This window comes from Triticum urartu, chromosome 7A, assembly GCF_056163025.1.
Source record: "Triticum urartu cultivar PI428250 chromosome 7A, HENAU_Tu73, whole genome shotgun sequence".
Classification (NCBI taxonomy): domain Eukaryota; kingdom Viridiplantae; phylum Streptophyta; class Magnoliopsida; order Poales; family Poaceae; genus Triticum; species Triticum urartu.
In genome coordinates, this window is record NC_141879.1 from 465,642,544 (window position 1) to 465,653,856 (window position 11,313).

The window sequence follows — 11,313 nt, forward strand, 5'->3', positions numbered from 1 at the left end:
CCCCATCGTCAAACTCCTAGGGCTAAGTGAAAGTGTTAAAGCATTATAGTCCGGTTGCCTCGTTCGCTGCGCTATCACCTCCTTAATAGGACCAAGACGTTGGGTTAAGTGTGAACACGCGTCTTTTGCGAACACCTCTGCATTATATGTGTGGGGGTTGAAGCCGACGACTGCAATCTTTCAGGTTATATACATATATACATAAACGGCCGCACAGGAGGCATCATATTACTTCCAGGAAAAAGTATAAATACAACCTTAATAAATTTCATAAAAACATTATGTTTACAATGGGAATACAAGTCACTCAAACATAATATTCTCCGAGCACTGGGCCTCTATCAAACGAGCACCCTCGAGAACTTCTTTGAAATAGTGCTCGACAGCCACTCGGCCTATGGCTGAACCCTGCACCGCAACAGTGGTAGCATCCATCTCCGCCCAGTATGCTTTGACACGGGAAAGGGCCATCCGCGAGCCTTCTATACACGCCGACCTCTTCATCGCATTGATGCGCGGCACCGCTCCAAGGAACTGCTGCACTAAGCTGAAATAGTTGTTCAGCTTCGGTTTTTCCGGCCACAGATGATCTATGATGGACCTCATGGTGAGTCCGGACAATCTATTGAGTTCGGCCCATTCGGCTAGCTGATCAGTCAAGGGAAGCGGACACTCTGGAACGTTAAATTGCGACCATAACAGCTTGTCCACTTCACGATCTGTTTGATCTCGGAAGTATTCGGCCGCATCGACAGCGCTCGCCACCAAGTCCATATATGCGTCTACCGAACTCCACAGCCGATCCAGAGGGGCATACCGCGGATCTCCGAACTTCCTCCGCGGCATAAAGGGCTTCCCAGCCGCAATATCCCCAGCTTCACGCAGCTCCTCCTTCTTCGCCCTCATAGCAGAGCGGGTGTCTTTGGTCGCCATCGTGGCCTTTTCAAGGTCCGTCGCCTTCGCTTGGTTTTCTTCTTCAAGGAACTGGCAACGGTCAGCCATGTCTTTTAACTTTACATCCATTTCGGCCATCTTCTCTTTGGTCTCGCCATGCGCAGCCTTCTCGGCTATTAAGTCTTCGGCCGCCTTTAAAGCGGCCGCATTACTAATTCTTGCTTGTTCCTTAGCTCGGGCAAGTTCCGCCCGAAGGGTCTCCACGGTGGCAGCTCCATCTGCAGTCACAACATATTAAAGATACTGGCGTCACGCTGCTCTTACTATGTGACATTCACCAGAAAATATCACTTACACTGTGCCTCGTCAAGATGCTTATTGACAAGCTCGATGTCGGCATCCGCCGCATCCAGTTGCCGCTTTAGTTCAGCAATCTCATGAGTCCGGCCAGCCACCGGAGCTCCAGCCACCTGCACATAAAGGCGGTTTGGTTACTACCTGGGACTACGATCCTCTGTTCGCCGCCATTCTCGACGACAACCAGAGTCTCAGGAGCTACTATCTACACAGGGCACACCTAAAAATGTGCGGTACTATCAAAAAGTATATCATTTCATCTACCTCAAAGCCCGTCAGTAGACTCATAAAGGCTTCATGCAATCCACTTTCGGCGGACGAAATTCTTTCCATCACTGTACCCATCAACGTACGGTGTTCTTCTGAGATGGCTGCTCGCTCCAACAGCTCCCTCAGTACGTCCGACCGCATACCAGACGATGTCGGACTCTTTTGTTTGCTCTCTTCAAGAGCTGAACGCTGGGGACTTCGGGTGACTATAGGATTATCTTCTAGCCTCACCGGATCCGGAGAGGCCCTCCGTGACGACACTTCAAGGTCGCCCGCTTCTTGAGCAGGGGAGTTCGGGGGAGGCGTTTCGCTCTCCATCATCTCTGGAAGAAGATCCCCCGAAGACGAGCTCTACTGAGAAGGGCTAAGATCCGAACTGCAAGATAAACGCTTCGGTTATTTTCCTCAGAGGTAAGGTAGTATATCTCCACTATTAAAGTACTCTTTAATTACTTACAGCTCGTTGGAGGGCTGATCCTCGCACGGACTTTGTGCGGCAAGAGCACCCTCCAGGGCAGGACCCTCTGGTGAAGATTTCTTCTCTCGTTTGGAAGCCTTGGTTTCCGGATCTTCGGAGGCAGTCCTCTTCCTTCCCCGAAGCGAGAGAAGGTCAGATTCTTCCCCTTGGTTATCCTCCTTCATGGAGGCGCTCATTCCCTCGGTTGGAATTGGTAGCGATGGGGGCCCGCTTTCGCCCTCATTATTCCCCCCTTTATCTTCCTTTGAGGGCTCCGGGCAAGGTGCTAGCTCGAGCATCTTTTCCAATACCGGATTGTCCAGACCTTCGGGAAGGGGGGGCGAACACCGGATCATCTTCGCCTTTGTTATCCAGTCCTGGTCAAAGAGCGATTTCTCAGAATGACGTCATGATAAATAAAAGATGGTGTGTTCGGCTAGAGGATTACTTACTTGGTCGGCGGCGTGGTTGCTGCTCAGGCCCACATCCTCGGTAGTATCCAGACACTCTATTTGGGGTCCGAAGAATGATTTATACATCTCCTTGTGCATCAGGCCGAGGAAATTTTGAATAGTGCACGGTCCTTCTGGGTTGAACTCCCACATGCGGAGGGGCCGGTGTTTGCAAGGCTGGACTCGACGAACCAGCATGACTTGCACCACCATAACCAGACTGAAATCTCCTTCGAAGAGATCTTGAATGCGGCTCTGCAGTATAGGCACATCCTTGGCTGGACCCCAGCTCAGCCCTCTACTAATCCATGACATCAGTTGTGGTGGAGGGCCCGAGCGGAAAGCAGGGGCAACCGCCCACTTGGCACTTCTGGGAGCTGTGATGTAAAACCACTCCCGTTGCCATAATCCGGACACCTATGGAATGGAACCCTTTGGCCATGGAGCTCCAGCGATCTTGCTTATTAATGCGCCTCCGCGTGCTACATGCTGCCCCTCGACCATGTTCGGCTTCACGTCAAAGGTCTGGAGCCACAGGCTGAAGTGGGGTAATGTGGAGGAAGGCCTCACATACGACAATAAATGCCGAGATGTGGAGAAAGGAGTCCGGGGATAGATCATGGAAATCTAGCCCGTAATAGAACATCAAACCCCTAACGAAGGGATCCAGAGTGAGGCCTAGACCTCGGAGGAAGTGGGAGACGAACACGACGCTCTCGTCGGGTTCGGGAGTAGGGATGACCTGCCCTCGGGTGGGCAGCCTATGCGAAATTTCAGCGGCCAGGTATCTGGCCTCCCTCAACTTCTTGATATCCTCTTCCGTAACGGAGGAGGGCATCCACCGGCCTTGAAGGCTAGATTCGGACATGATTGAATGTCTGAAGCACCTGACCTGGGCTTTGGGTGTTAGAACTCGAGGCGGGGGAAGGATTCGATTGAGCACGGGAGGGAAAAAAGTAAAAGCCTTGTCCCTTTATAAAGAGGGTGAATATCAAGCGTCCTCTCCATAGCCGTTTGGGACTTGCCTATAATCTAGGAGTCCTAGACACGGTTGGGTTACCCACGACCGTATTGATGAGAATCCCGTAATTAGGGGAACACGATCTCTGCTTTGACAAGACGTGTCAAGAAACTGCCTCGCGTTATGTGTGGAGCTGGTTAAAGAAAAACGGTTCGAATAATCACCGAGCCATGGCATGATGTCATGTTGCCAAAACGTGTCAGCAGATTAAGATTTGTGGAAATATTATTCTCTCTACGGTGGTATGTGGAACTTATTTTGCAGGGTCGGACACTATCCTTGTATTCAAATTCTTCTATGATGTGTTCAGAGGAGGAACCCGCCTTGCAATGCTGAAGACAACACTACGCGCCGGACTCATCGTCATTGAAGCCTGGTTGAGGGGCTACTGAGGGAGTCCTGGATTAGGGGGTCTCCGGATAGCCGGACTATATCCTTTGACCGGACTGTTAGACTATGAAGATACAAGATTGAAGACTTCGTCTCGTGTCCGGATGGGACTCTACTTAGCATGGAAGGGAAGCTAGGCAATATGGATATGTATATCTCCTCCTTTGTAACCAACCTTGTGTAACCCTAGCCCTTTCTGGTGTCTATATAAAACGGAGGGTTTTAGTCCGTAGGACAACATACAATCATACCATAGGCTAGCTTCTAGTGTTTAGCCTCTTCGATCTCGTGGTAGATCAACTCTTGTAATACTCATATCATCAAGAATAAATCAAGCAGGACATAGGGTTTTACCTCCATCAAGAGGGCCCGAACCTGGGTAAAATATCGTGTCCCCTGCCTCCTGTTACCATCCACCTTAGAAGCACAGTTCGGGACCCCCTACCCGAGATCCGCCGGTTTTGACACCGACAGAGGGCTCACAATCACAAAAGATTTCTAGGATAGTATATCTATATGTGAATCTTCTCTTCCCTTATTAATTCTTTCATGAGTTGCATCATTGACTAATACTATGTTTGTTAATCTCTAATAAAATTTCCTACTTATACTTTTCCTTATGTGGTGCCATCACCTACCATAGGATTAGTATATAATCTTATTGATTTATTTCCTTTCTTCATTTATTTCCTTTCTCTTTTTTCTTTCTTTCTTATTTCTTTTCTTTATTTGCAACATGAAAGTAAAGAAAGCAAAAACTCAAACTAACTTTATTATATAACTTGCACACGATTACAAGGATATATCACTAAGCAAACTCTCAAAGAAAAAAGGCTCGAACTAAACTTTTATTCATCTAAAGCAAAAGGATCGAACTAAAATAAGTAAAAGCAAAAAGATAGTGGGATGATACGATACTGGGGCACCTCCCCCAAGCTTGGCGGAAGCCAAGGGGAGTGCCCATACCCGATACTCAATTCTCCTTTGGTGGTGAAGAAGATGATGGTGGTGATGAAGGAGAGATCTTGTCCTCGGATTTCCATGGCAGTGGCCCACCATCATAAGAGAGGAGGAGTGAGTCTCACGAGTCCTGCAACCAGCAGCCAAACTCATACCTTTAAACCTCGCCTCATATTCAAAGACTTGGTTTTGAAGATCATAGATCTGTCTTTGGAGAAAGTTGATTTGCTCGTTGAGGGTGAAGATGATGTCCTTCATGGGCTTGCCATCCACCTTGAGATCACGGGAAGGGTCCATGATCATGAGGTGATTGGCATTGAGCCCACGATCCACCATCCCCTTGCACCGGAAGACGTCTTGCTCCACAGCTTCGAGCCTGGCCTCCACGGTTCCCGTCCCCTTGGGACACGGCACATCGTGGAGGTGAAGAACCCCCTCATGCATCTGGATGACCTGAGGGTGCTGCACCACTTCCCACAAATATGGGTTGATGACGTTCTTGAAGAACTTGTCCTTGGAGGAGCTTGAAGAGGCCATGATAGATGGGACCTGACAGAAAACAGCAAGGAAAAAGAGAATAGAGGATTTCTCCATGATACGGTGATCAACAGGTTCGGGGAGTATATAAAGATTTTTTTTATCTTGGAGGACAAGTACATGGAATAAAAATGGAGTATGGAAGGTGTCCCAGGTGCGCACAACCCACCTGGGCGTGCCAGTGCGCCCTGGTGTCTTCTGCCCACCAGGGGACGCTCCCTGGAAGTTTCTTTATTTCCAAAATTTTAAAATATTCCAAAACTGATAAAAAATATTTTTACGGATTTTTCGAAGTCCGTTTACTTATCATATCATGTACCTCTTTATTTTCACGATTCGGGAGTGTTCCGGAAGGACTCTTTTATGTGTTCTTCTAGCGTCAAAGTTCGGATAATATTACTTTCGACATTGATAGGCGTACCTGAGATATAATGATTTATTCGTTGCCCATGGACAACCTTCGGAGTTATTTATTTTTGATGGCTCCAGACCGGTAAACCTCCTCGATGACATATGGGCCTTCCCATTTTGAGAGGAGTTTCCTGCAAAAAATCTAAAACGAGAGTTGCACAAAATAACATATTCTCCAACTTTAAACTCACACTTTTGAATTCTTTTGTCATTATATCTTTTAACTTTTCTTTGAATAACTTTGCATTTTCATAATCTTGGGTTCTCCATTCATCTAAGGAGCTTATATCAAATAACCTCTTTTCACCAGCAAGTTCGAAATCATAGTTGAGTTCTGTAACTGCCCAATATGCTTTCTGTTCTAACTCAAGAGGCAAATGACAAGCTTTTCCATAAACCATTTTATAAGGAGAGATACCCATAGGATTTTTATATGATGTTCTATAAGCCCAAAGTGCACCATCTAATTTCTTAGACCAATTCTTCCTGGACCTATTAACAGTCTTTTGCAAAATTAATTTTATTTCTCTATTGCTAAGTTCAACTTGACCACTATAGTGAGGATGATAGGGTGATGCAATTCTATGGTTAACATCATACTTAGCAAGCATCTTACGGAAAGCACCATGAATAAAGTGTGAACCACCATCAGTCATTAAATATCCAGGGACTCCAAACCTTGGGAAAATAAATTCCTTAAGCATTTTAATAGAGGTGTTGTGATCAGCACTACTGGTTGGAATGGCTTCTACCCATTTAGTAACATAATCAACAGCAACCAAAATATGTGTATACCCATTAGAGGAAGGAAAAGGTCCCATGTAATCAAATCCCCAAAAATCAAATGGTTCAACAGCAAGTGAATAATTCATAGGCATTTCTTGATGCTTACCGATGTTACCTATTCTTTGACATTCATCACAAGATGAGACGTACTTACGAGCATCCTTGAAGAGAGTAATAAAATCCAGATTGCAATACCTTGTGAGCAGTTCGATCTCTAGCATGATGCCCTCCATAAGCCTCGTAGTGACATTTCCGTAGGACTTGTCCCTGTTCATGCTCAGGTACACAATGTCTAATAAAACCGGCTCCTTCTTTATTAAGATGTGGGTCATCCCAAAAGTAATGTCTTAAACCATAGAAGAATTTTTTTTTCCTTTTGCTTGTATGTAAAGCTAGGTGGTAAATATTTAGAAACAATGTAATTATCATAGTCAGCATACCAAGGAGTACTATTAGCAACATTTATTGCAGCTAACTGCTCATCAGGAAAACTATCATCAATAGGTAGTGGGTCATCAAGCACATTTTCAAGTCTAGACAAATTATCAGCTACAGGGTTCTCAGCTCCATTTCTATCAATGGTATGTAAATCAAATTCTTGTAACAAGAGAACCCAACGAATAAGTCTAGGTTTAGCATGTTTCTTTTCCATAAGATATTTAATAGCAGCATGGTCTGTGTGAACAGTTACTTTGGAATCAACAATACATGATCTAAATTTATCATAAGCAAACACGACTGCTAAGAATTCTTTTTCAGTAGTAGCATAATTTCTTTGAGCACTATCTACAGTTTCACTAGCATAATGAATAACATTAAGTTTCTTATCAACTCTTTGTCCTAGAATGGCACCAAAAGCATAATCACTAGCATCACACATAATTTCAAAAGGCAAGTTCCAATCAGGCGGTTGAACAATAGGTGCAGATATTAAGGCTTTCTTTAGTGTTTCAAAGGCTTCTAAACAATCATCATCAAAAACAAAAGGAATATCCTTTTGCAAAAGATTAGTAAGAGGCCTAGAAATTTTAGAGAAGTCTTTGATAAATCTCATATAGAAACCAACATGACCTAGGAAACTATGAATAACTTTGATGTCCTTAGGACATGGCATTTTCTCAATTGCATCAACCTTAGCTTGGTCTAGTTCAATACCATTTTCAGAAATTTTATGACCCAAGACAATGCCTTAATTAACCATAAAGTGGCACTTCTCCCAATTCAAGACACGATTTATTTGTTCACATCTCTGCCAAACTCGCTCAAGGTTTCTTAAACAATCATCAAAAGACTTCCCATAAACAGAAAAGTCATCCATGAAAATCTCAATAATCTTTTCACAAAAGTCAGAGAATATAGCAGTCATACATCTTTGAAAGGTAGCAGGTGAATTACATAAACCAAAAGGCATACGTCTATAAGCATAAGTTCCAAAGGGACAAGTAAAGGTAGTCTTTTCTTGATTAGGTTGAGAAACAGGTATTTGTGAAAAGCCAGAGTATCCATCTAGGAAGCAAAAGTGTGTGTGCTTATATAATGTTTCAAGCATTTGATCAATAAAAGGCAAGGGGTAATGATATTTTCTAGTTGCTTTGTTTAATTTTCTGTAATCAATTACCATTCTATAGCCTGTAACAATTCTTCGTGGAATAAGTTCATTCTTATCATTAGGAACAACAGTTATACCTCCTTTATTAGGGACACAATGAACAGGACTTACCCATCTACTATCAGATATATGATAGATTATACTTGCTTCCAGAAGTTTTAAGATTTCTGTTCTTACCACTTCCTTCATTTTTGGATTCAACCGATGTTGGTGATCAACAACGAGTTTAGCATCAGGTTCCATATTAATTTTGTGCTGACATAGAGTGGGACTAATGCCCTTTAAATCATCAAGAGTATATCCAATAGCAGCCCGATGCTTCCTTAGAACTTTCAATAATCTTTCTTCTTCATGTTCTGAAAGGTTAGCACTAATAATAGTAGGATATATTTTCTTTTCATCAAGATAAGCATATTTCAAAGTGTCTGGCAATTGTTTTAATTCAAAGACAGGATCATCTTTAGGTGGAGAAGGGCCTCCTAGAGTTTCAATAGGCAGATTGTGTTTAAGTAGAGGACATTGTTCAAAGAAAACCTTATCTATTTCATTTCTTTCATGCATATGTAAATCATTTTCATGGTTAAGAAAATACTGTTCTAAAGGATCAGTAGGTGGAACAACAATAGAAGAAAGACCAATTAATTCATCCTTACTAGGCAATTCTTTTTCATGATGATTTCTACTAAACTTGGAAAAATTAAACTCATGAGACTCATCACCAAAGCTAACACCAACAGTTTGTTTCTTACAATATATATTAGCATTAACTGGATTCAAGAAAGGGCTACCAAAGATAATGGGACAAAAGTCATCTGGTGGGGAACCAAGAACAAGAAAATCAATATGGTATTTAATTTTCCCACACAAGACTTCAACATCTCTAATAATCCCAATTAGTGATATAGTGTCTCTATTAGCAAGTTTAATAGTAACATCTATTTCTTCTATCTCAGCGGGTGCTATATCTTTCATAATTTCTTCATATAAAGTGTAAGGAATAGCACTCACACTAGCACCCATGTCACATAAACGATGATAACAGTGATCTCCTATTTTAACTGAAATGACAGACATGCCAACAATATGTCTATGTTTATCTTTTTTATCAGGTTTAGCAATTCTAGCAGCTTCTTCACAAAAGTAAATAACATTCCCATCCATATCTTCTTCCAAGAGATCTTTAGCCATAGCAATACTAGGTTCAACTTTAATTTGCTCATTAGGTTTAGATGTTCTAATATAGCTTTTGTTAACCACAGTTGAAACTTTAGCATGTTACTTAATCCTAACAGGGAAAGGTGGTTTCTCAATATAAGCAGAAGGAACAACTAGATTAACATTATAAAGTATAGTTTCTTATTTAACTGGTACTGGTTCTTTAATTTCTTATTTAATAGGTGGGTGATATTTAAACCACTTATCCTTAGGGAGTATAGCATGAGTAGCAAATGATTCACAAAAGGAGGCTACTATCTCAGAGTCAAGCCCGTATTTAGTGCTAAACTTTTGAAAAGCATCGGTATCCATAAAAGATTTAACACAATCATACTTAAGTTTAATACCCGACTCTTTACCTTTGTCGAGTTCCCAATCTTCAGAGTTGCGTTTAATTCTTTCCGAAAGATCCCACCGGAATTCAATAGTCTTCTTTATAAATGAACCAACATAAAAAGTATCAAGCGTGGTTTGATCATTACGAGAAAGCTGAGCGTAAATTTTTTGGATAATAATTTCTCTTGAGAGCTCATGATTGGGGCATGAATATAACATTGACTTAAGCCTCCCCCAAGCTATAGCGATACTTTCTCCTTCACGAGGCCAAAAATTATATATATAGTTCCGATCACGATGAAATAGATGCATGGGATAATTTTTTGGTGGAACTCCAATTTCAAACGATTCGAATTCCATGATCCAATATCATCACATAGCCTGTACCATGCCAATGCTTTTCCCTTCAAAGATAAAGGGAAAACCTTTTTCATCACTTCATCCCTGGGTAAACCTGCAAGCTTAAACAATCCACAAATTTGTTCCACATATATCAAGTGCATATCAGGGTGTTCGGTTCCATCTCCTGCATAAGGATTAGCTAGCAGTTGTTCTATCATACCCGAAGGAATTTCATATTTAATATTTTCAGTAGGTGCATTAAGTCGAGGGGTTGCTAATTGTGGTTCCGGACAAGGTGAAGATACCCCGAACAAACTCCTCAAAGGATTGTTTTCCATAGTAGCAAGTGACAATAAATTTCAGCACACTATATAAATGTTTCCTTACCAAATTCCACTTACCAAAGGCGCTTCACTCCCCGACAACGGTGCCAGAAAATAGCCTTGATGACCCACAAGTATAGGGGATCAATTGTAGCTCTTTTCGATAAGTAAGAGTGTCGAACCCAACGAGGAGTAGAAGGAAATGCCAAGTAGTTTCCGGTAAGGTATTGTCTGCAAGTGCTGAAATTGTAAGTAGCGGAGTAGTTTGATAGCAAGATAATTTATAACGAGCAAGTAACGATAATAGTAACAAAAGTGCAGCAAGGTAGCCCAATCATTTTGAGGGAAAGTATAGGCCAAAATGGTCTCTTATGATAAGCAAAGCGTTCTTGAGGGTACACGGGAATTTCATCTAGTCACTTTCATCATGTTGGTTTGATTTGTGTTCGCTACTTTGATAATTTGATATGTGGGTAGACTGGTGCTTAGGTGATGTTCTTACTTGAACAAACCTCCTACTTATGATTAACCCTCCCGCAAGCATCCGCAACTATGAGAAAAGTATTAAGAATATATTCTAACCATAGCATTAAACTTTTGGATCCAATCGGTCCCTTACAAAATAGCGCATAAACTGGGGTTTAAGCCTATGCCACTCTCGCAACCCACCATCTAATTGCTACTCCAAAATGCATTCCCTTAGGCCCAAATATGGTGAAGTGTCATGTAGTCGACGTTCACATGACACCACTAAGGGAATAACAACATACATACTATCAAAATATCAAACACAGATCAAGGTCACATGATTTCTCCCGTGACCTCAAGAACAAAGGTAACTACTCACAAATAATAATCATGCCCAAGATCAGAGGGGTATTAAATAACATAATGGATCTGAACATATAATCTTCCACCAAATAAACCATATAGTAATCAAGTACAAGATGTAA